Here is a 9,450-nt window from a genome sequence, read left to right as displayed (position 1 = left end):
TCTCTTACAGTGTGGAACTCGCAAGCACTTTACCCAGCATTTGGCGCATACCACCTGGTCAAGACTTGTCTTAAGTTCACATCATTGCAAAAGTGGCTTTTTGCGTCCTCCCCCGACACCCCCACCATACACACACCACTTTAAAATCTAAGCATAGGCCATTTGCCCAGTGAATTTATGACACAATAATTTGGAAAAAAAAAATTTACATCTGAAGTTTCTTCCTCCTCCTAGCGACACCTGCTTGACACTGTTTCTACACCTCAGGTGAGAAAGGCAGGGTGATTGATTGCCAGCAATTATAAATAACTTGGGGTATGCTCTCTGCACACGACTTCCGTGCCGCTTTCTTTCATGTCACTGTCACAGAATGACTGACAGAACAACTTGCAGGAGGAAACGTGTGTTTGGGCTCATGGCTTATGGGTGTCTCCGTTGGTGGCGGTGGGAGCGGGGAGGTAGGGGGGAGTGGCATGTCATCATGTGAAGGCAGGCTGGAAGCGGGACCAGTCCTTCTGACCTGGTATCTGTCCTACTTTCATTGGTCCCACCCCATCTCTTTAAGATTCCACAGTTTATCATCAGGTCCCTACCTCCTCCACTTCCCAAATAATGCAAGTTAGAGAGTGACTGTCCAACCGATGAGTTTGTCAGAGAACCGGAGTGAGGAGTTGCCTGCAAAGCCGTGGGTGTCTCAAAGGCAGCTGCACCGAAAAGCCCACTTTGGGACCGGTGATGACTCATAAAAGCTGCATCCATGGAGCTTTCTGGTCAACCTGCAGGTAGCCTCTCCTCGGCATGTGTTTCCTCTATGGGGCTGGGGGACATTTCAAAATCAAACCATAACAAATGTCCCTAACCTATTAGCTTTAGTGTGAAAACAGGGGGAGCCTTCGTGACCAACTAATCTCCTGACACTGTTATATACATCCTCTTCTAGCCCATGAGTGAGAGACCCAGTTCTAGGTCGTCTGCGGCAAACCACAGGCTTCTTCACTTTGAGGGCTTGCTCGTGTCCTCAGTGGAGCATGGTACCTTGCCATGAGAAGAGTGGGGATGTGTGCCTTGTTCTAATTGTGTACAACTAATGAAATAAGGGGAAATTAATTTGGAGTGTGTGTGTGTATGTGTGTGCGTGTGTGCGTGTGTGTGTGTGTGTGTGTGTGTGTGTGTGTGTGTGTGTGAATAGAGGTCAGAAGCTGGAGAAATGTGCAGAGAGTACAGAAATGTGTTTCAGAGATGAAGCTCAGGGTATGGAAGAGTTTTGTAAAGGTAAGAACTGCTTTGCCACAATGCGCTGCCTGATGGAAGAGTGAACTCACTGTGGCATGTGTTCAAGATTCTGCTACATCCCCAGCAGGCTCAGGTGACAGAAGAATACCTTCCTGAAAGGACACACCCCACACAGACAATGCACAGCACTAGACACCATGAGGCACTCGATATTCATTTGCACACAAAGCTCATGATCAAGCATTTTGTCTCTTCTTTTCTTTTCTTGGTTTTACACACATATACAAATGCATGCACTCACACACACACACACAGAGAGAAATAGACACACATACACAGAAACACACATACACACACACACACACACACACACACACACACACACATATATATAAACACATACACACATTAAAACAGATACAGACATATACACACAGACACACAGACACACACACACACACACACACACACACACACACACACACACACACACACACATCCTTCCTTTTGACTTTCTTAATGCTCACTTCCAGTAAGTTCTTTCATTTCACCTTGACCAAAGAAATTTTTTAGTACAAAACATGCCATAGACATCACACACACACACACACACACACACACACACACACACACACACACACATCCTACACCTCAATTTGTATTCAGAAAGGATCTCAGGAAAAAGACAGTGCCCTCCCTTAGCGCATTAATTTACTCACTTTATGACAGAGGTGGTCAGTTCGCTGAACAGATCTATTCTGTTGACAAGGGAATCATAGCAATACCTGTTTTGTTTTCTAGCCCTTGTCAAAAGGAGGTTCTCTAAACCCCACACTGTAACAAGTTTATTGAAAGCCTTGGCTTCCTCCCTCCCCAACAATGCCCAGTGCAGTTGTGAATAGAAGGAGTTGTCTCGCCTCATCTGAGACCTAGTGTGTTGCATTATGGTCCAAAGCTCATTTTCAATTCCAAGTTGCAGAACCTGGAGAGAGGGCATTGGAGGAAATGCTGACATCCCTTTAGCTCTGACAACATTATCACACACAGCCATAAATACAGTTCCTGGACCATGCTTTCTAATTCTGAGTTCTCTCGTAGCACCGTCTAAGCAGAAAACAAATAAAATGAAAACTCCACTCTCAAATGCTTTACATTTCTCCGTGTTTCTTGCATAATCTAGTGCAGAAAAAAAGAGAAAAAAATTGAAAGGAGAGAATAGAAAGAATGCAAATACAGAAAAGAAGAAAGCAAGCACCACTCCCAGTCTAATTCTGATTATGATTTTGTGCACTTTACTGAAGCTTGCCTTAATTTTTTAAGAGGTAGGGTAAGCAAGGAGAGACAGGATACATGCTGTGAATGAATAAATTCAAACAAAGACAGTGATCTGCAAGTCAGGAATGTCCATTCCAGCACAGTTTTACCCATTAGTTAGCTCCATGATCAGAAGAACCTCCCACATCTCCCTGTCCTTGTGTAAATGAAATAGAATAAGATGCCATCCTCAAGGTGTGACGCTCTAAGACTGTATCTCTGACACGTGAAGACAGATAAAGCAATGTTGTGCTCCTACACATTTTTAACACATTTTGTCTGTTTATTTCTCCCAGTCTAGCCTTGTCACAGCTTGACACTTCATAGTTAGACTCCCCTCCCTGCCATATCCGCCCTCCAGATCTTTGCTCTAAAAGAATTAGCTTGAAACCAAAGCAAATAGAATCTACAAGTGCATTAAGCCCCCCCTCCTTGGCACATCCTGGCTAATTGCCTCTTAATTCTGCGGGGTGGGGGGGAGCAGGGATGAAGGAAGTACGCCGCTGATAATCGCTTTGCAGATCAACCCTGGGACTTGCTTATGCAGCCTCAGGTTCTTAGCAGGTGTGTCAGACTCCAGCCATCTTCCTCTCTGTAAGATGAGAAAAAACTAAAGGTACCCAAAGAAAGACTCCAGGGAGTATTAACAAGAGGCTACAAAACAGTTGTAAATGTTTGGTCCTAAAATTCAGAGCAAAGGTTAGTGTTCTGAAGCCCAAATACAAGGTGGATGTATTTACGGGATGGAGGCACAGAGAAATGTGATTTTTTTTAAAGAGTAAAACCTAAAAGAGTATTTTATTTCTTTCCAAACATGATAGGGCAGAAATCCAATCCTGACAATCTGGACTGTGGTTTGTGTATTTTGAGAAGAACGATTGAAAAAAAAATCTGAGGAGCTAATTGATAGTACTCTGGTTTACAAGGAAAGAAAAACCATTTTACAATAAATAATACCTGAGTGGGTCAATTTACCAATGATCAAAAGTAGATGCAATATTAAGGATACAACCAGGAACAAAAATCATACCTGTTAAGGAAAAGAGGAAGAAGTCCTGAACTATCACATCAAGGTTGTCATCTTACCGATGCAGATGTGAGGAGAGCAGAGTTTCCTGTGGGGACACAGGGAGCTGACAGGTTTTTCTGTGTTTTTTTTTTTTTTTCCCTGATACACACATCAATAAGAGCCTGTTTTGCAACTTTTTGGAGTGTGGGAGCACAGATGTCTATTCACTCTAGATAGGGCACCAACAGTTGACTACCCAACTCTAACGTGGTGAATCAATGAGTTTATTGGGGTACTTGAACATAAACGAGGGGTTGCATACAAAGCCATGGGTGCCTCAAAGGCAGTTACATCACCAGAAAGCCCACCTTGATATTGGTGACGTCTCATGAAAACTACATCCATGGAGTTTTCTGGTCAACTTGCAGGAATTTCCCCCCAGCACGTGTCTCCCACATTTGTAATGTTAGGAGGGAATCTGTGGGGACCCACAGAGGCTCCCTAGTAAGGCCTTACTCAAAATCAGAAAGTCTGAGCTTGCTTTACCCAGCAGGGCTGCATAATAGGATGATTTGGCTAAAGGCGTGGTTACCAGGTGTTTTGAAGGGTCTACACTTGGTCATATGTTGTGCTTTGATCTTGAAAGGGGGAAGTCTTTTGCCTCTCCTCTTGCCCATGTATTAAAAAGTCCATTAGAAATAAATTTGAGGTGGCTAGATATTGACCCAGGGCCCTCCTGAAGATTTCCTGTGTCTCTGTCTTTTTCTTTATCTATATTTCTATCTAGCATTTCTCAATTCCTCACTCTCCTCTTCAAGGAACCCTTCCATCGGTTGGGGCTGAACCAGACCAACACTGGTCCCTGGCAGGAATCCTAGGAATCATGCAGTTTTCAGAGCTTCTTGAAATCTCAGGAAACTTCCTTCTCCATTGAGGAAGGAATGTTTCATTTGAAATCAGTAACTACATGACAGAACGAAATAATATGAGGTCCTATACACCAGGTATCAACAATCACTCAGTCAATATACACTTCAAATTTATAAGTAAGCAAATAGCAAAATCTATGTAGTCATAACTAGTCTGGAACTGGCTATGTAGACCAGGCTGCCCTGAAACTCACAGAAATCCACCTGCCTCTACCTCCTAAGGACTGAAATTTAAGCCATGGGCTACCATGTCTGGCTAAATACAGCATTTTTAAACAGCATTCTTTTTTATGGTTTCTTCATCTCAACAAATGTTTATTGAGCCTGTATCATACACAAGGTCCTTACTTGACACCGAGGACGCAAAGGGGAAAAAAGAAAAGATTTGCATCTTCCCAGATGTTACATGCCAAGTCAGTTACATCTCAATCATGAACTGGGTGTATTTTACCATGATCGTCTCTCTCTCTCTCTGTAACACGGTCCTCTAGAAAAGCCAGACCAATAACACAGATCTCCACGAAGAGATTATTTCAAGAAATTGGTTCATCGGTTGTGAGGAATGATTAGTCCAACCTGCTGTGCAGGAACGTCTGGAACTACTGGGGCAGAGGCAGGCTGGAAACTCAAGCCAGACTTGACGCTGTGGGATCCTTTCTGCAAACCTCAGGCTCTGTCCTCGGGATCTCTCAGCGGACTGGATATGACCCATCTACGCTGTGTAGGTCCAGCTCCTGATACTGTGAGCAGCACTCCTAAATGGAATTACATATCTAAGTAGAGTGTCATGAAAATTTTGACAATAAATGATTTCTGCGTATGCAACAACCAAAAAATAGTTAAAATCAAACACACGGCGAATCCCAGGTGTTTTTGATAGCGTTCTCCTGGGTTCCCATGCAACTTCATTTCAGCCTTGGTTCCGAACACATAAAAACGCTATATACTGAGCATGCTTTCACATCTAGCTACACAGACAAACTGCCTGAAACTCCCTGGCTCGGATTTAAAGCCATTGCCTAGAGATCTGTCCATCAACAGGTGAGTACGTAATGAGCACGCGATAGTTATAACAGAGTTTTATTTGGCTTCAAAGAAAAATTAAATCATGAAATTTGCAGGAAAATGGATCGATCTGGGAAATATTATGTTACATGAGATAACCCAGACGCTGCCAGGAAGACAAATGTCTCATCTTCTCTTCCGTATACAGATCACAGTTCATTGTCTTTATGTGTTTGGCTGTAACATGTGTGGGTTGGGTATAGTCCGTGAAACTAGAAAGGGGACTGCAAGGGACTACAAGAGGCAAAAAAAAAAAAAAAAAAAAAAAAAGGGGGCCTCTGCAAAGGTTAGGAAGATAGATAGACCTTGGCGCACACACCCGGACTCAGAACTGCAACCACTGCATATTATGAACTGTGATGTTCTTACTGCACACTCAATTATCTGCTCTTACAGGAACACAATGGTTTTGTTACAAAAAATAAAGTCTTCTTAATATTTTCCCACCGTTATCCCTCAGCGTGTAAATGTCAAATTCATGTATCTTTGGGTTGGATTGTACTAGAATGTTTAATTTCAGAAATTGCTGTTTGAATGGCTGACTTGAGTTTCATTAAAAAAAAAATCTTGAAATGAATTTTGCCTTGGGATTAAGGCAGAACTTCCAACAATTTCTAAAATGTCCCTAAACACACTTCTCCTGTGTTTTTTATTTAATCAGAGTATAAATATTTATTTATTATGAACAATAAAATATTTATTCTCAGCATTGATGATTATAAAATCAAAATATCAATCAACTGTGATAAAGAACTTGCAGAATCAAATATTCAGCCAAGATTTATGTAGAAACCAACAAGCACAGCCGACTCATTAGTATGAAAATTTGTTTTCCATTTTTAATAAATGGTACAATTATATGGATACTAATGCGTTGCCTTAGAAGAAATTTCCTGGCAATTTATTATCAATACATGTTTGACTTCCCTATTTTATATACCTGAGCTCATGAAAAAATGTCTTGAGTGAAAGGAGATCATGGTGGAAATGTTTGAGGAAGCCTTCACCTAAAGTAATTGCTTTAATATCAATTTATTGTAGGCGTTAACTATATTTACAAAATGCACATGCCACAAACACCTAGATTAATATTTGACCAACTACCTGGGCTGAGATTAGTCAAACTGGCACTGGCCACTTGCAACCACCGTACTATTTACTCAAGAAACATTTATTGACTGTTTGTCTTATGCCAAGCACTGGGATGGTCATCCACACACCCTGTCCCCTAAAGGAAAGGTAGACCTACTTCATTTACTGAAACATAGGGCTCTGCAGTCATAACAGAGAGAGCACCTGCTCTCTGCAGATTAGGAAGAACATATAATCTTTCAGGTCAAGAAACAGAGAAAGCTGAACACACACACACACACACACACACACACACACACACACACACACACACACACACAATCGACCTTGTCCTTGAGAAATGGGGAAAATTGGAGCAAGGGACATAGGAGAGTGGCTGCTGTTCTTAAGGGGAGCGGGTGGTACAAGTAAAAGTGTGGAGTCAGGAAAATGTGTGGCGAATATAGGAACACTGAATGGCACAGTGTGTCTGGAAATACAGAGCATTCATCAAAACCGCTTCTCTTTAGCCAGTGATTACTCCATAGTTAATCAAGTACCCATTCCAAATGCAGCAGCACACTTGCAGACGAAACAGAGAGAGCCAGAGATTCTTCCAGAGTCACACAGAAACCCCTGAGAGTGCTCCCCACTCAGGCTTTCCTCTGGGATTTTCAGACTGAGCTTTGCCACCTCTGAGGAGGGAGCGAGCTGGTTTCTGCTATTTTGTGGCAACTAGCTTTTTTTATTATTGTTTTGGGACTTCTTTATTTTATTTTATGTGCATTAGTGTTTTTTTTCCCTACATGTATGTGTGTGTGTGACATTCCAGAAGAAGGTATTGGGCTCCCAAGAACTGTAGTTACCGATGCTTGTGAAACACTCTGTGGGTGCTGGGAATCAAACCCAGATCCTCTGGAAGAGCAACAAGTTCTCTAAATCACTGAGCTATCTCTCCAGCCCCCACTTTACCTTTGAAAAAGATCTGTTATCCTCTCATAAAGGGAAGAAGTTGATGAGGTCTTGACTTTCAATGAACACTTGGCTATTGATTCTTCAAACAAGATGCTCTGTGATTTGTGTGCCACAAAATTAAAACCTGACTGCTTTTGCCATCCAACCGTGAGTGTATTCTGTGTTTTAGTGTGTTTAATATACATGTGCAATGATTAAATTGCTGTGCTCAGGGGAATTATGTGTGCAGAGAAAATACAGGAATGACATCTAGGTAAAACTCACATAGACATCTATGATTTTGTAGTTCTCTATTTTGTATATTCTTTTTCAACAACCTTGTCTCAATGCCTCACGTCATACTGCAATTTCACAGACTAGCTATTGTTTAGCAAACGGCTAGAAAGTCGACTAGTTCTGCCTACTCTGTGACCGGCTCCTGCCATGCTTGCCTTAAACTCAGTCATCCTTTTGCTCACATCTGAATCCATATTTTAATGTCAGAATGAGACAGTTATGAGTTTTCATTGAGACCCAACACTTTTATGATATTCAAAACAATGAGCCTGGCTTTGAGCTTGGCGTAATTAAAAAACAAGATAAAGGTATTAGAGATGTCAGACATTTTCCAGAAAGATCTTTTTTTCAGGTTTATAGCACCATGAATTGAACAGAAGCAAATTGCATACTTCTTTTCTCATCTGCATCCTGCTTTCACTGAACGAAAGGGAAGCTGAGACCTCAACCAGGACGTGATATCATCAAGTGCCTGGCTTCATATCTCCCCATAAAGTGCATTACTTTAATTAAATCTATCAAAGAGGCTAATAAAAGGGAGACTGGGGAGAAATGATGTTATTGATCAGAGATATTACATAAATGGTTGTCACTAGGGGTGAACATTAACAGACATGTGGAGCACTCAAAGGCCACCAGAGTTCAACTTTCTCCATGACGAGCTACACATTTGTCTCATGGTGATGCTCTTCAGTTCTCTTCCAAAGATGAGTGTGTCTAGAGGCTCGGAAGCAGATTACCTCACATTTACACAATGCTTTAGATTAATGGTGCACCATCCTGTTTTAGTGCTAAGCCCCACTACAATTTTGTAAGACAGGCAATCTGTACATTTATAAACTTCTGGGATGACATTTTGGAGATCAGAGTTCATCCACTCCATATTACATCAGTATACATGTGTTAGTTGCTGTTTTATCTACTTGACACATGCTACAGTCATCTGGGAAGAGGGAACCTCAGTTGAAAAAAAAATGCCTATATCAAATTGGCTTGTGGGCAGTCTGTGGGTCATTGATGATTGGTTTGGGAGTGCCCAGCCCACTGAGGGTGGTACCATTCCTAAACAGGTCATCCTGGAGTGTATAAGAAGCAAGATAAGTGAGCCATGGAGAGCAAAGTTGTTTTCCTCCAAGGTTCTTGCCTCTGTTCCTGGTTGAGTTCCTGCCTTGACTTCCCTCAGTGACCTGAGATGTGTACGCAAAATTAAACCTCTCCTCCCCAAGTTGCTTTTGGTTATGGCGTTTTATCACAGCCTCAGAAAGCAGACTAGATCAGCATCTGAACAGGAAGAGGCCCTGGAGGATGCCTGTGAGCACCTCAGGAGGACAGATGCAGAGACAGATGTGATGGAGATAAATGGTTACACAATAAGGCTAATGGCCTTTTAAGACGAATGTCTGATCTAAGAGTGTATGACAGTCTCCTAAGAAGGAACAAGAGTCACTTTACCAGATTCCACCTTATTCTTGTGTCTTATGTGAGGGGACCTGCCTAAATGTCCCACGAAGGCAGCTGCAGCACGGGGAGCCCACTGTTAAGGCTAGTCTCACTGTCCTTGTGCCACCTGAGATTTTC

Source organism: Peromyscus californicus, unplaced genomic scaffold (genome assembly GCF_007827085.1).
Source record: "Peromyscus californicus insignis strain IS unplaced genomic scaffold, ASM782708v3 Scaffold_16__1_contigs__length_79575227, whole genome shotgun sequence".
Taxonomy (NCBI): Eukaryota; Metazoa; Chordata; class Mammalia; order Rodentia; family Cricetidae; genus Peromyscus; species Peromyscus californicus.
Note: the sequence above shows the minus strand (reverse complement) of the source record.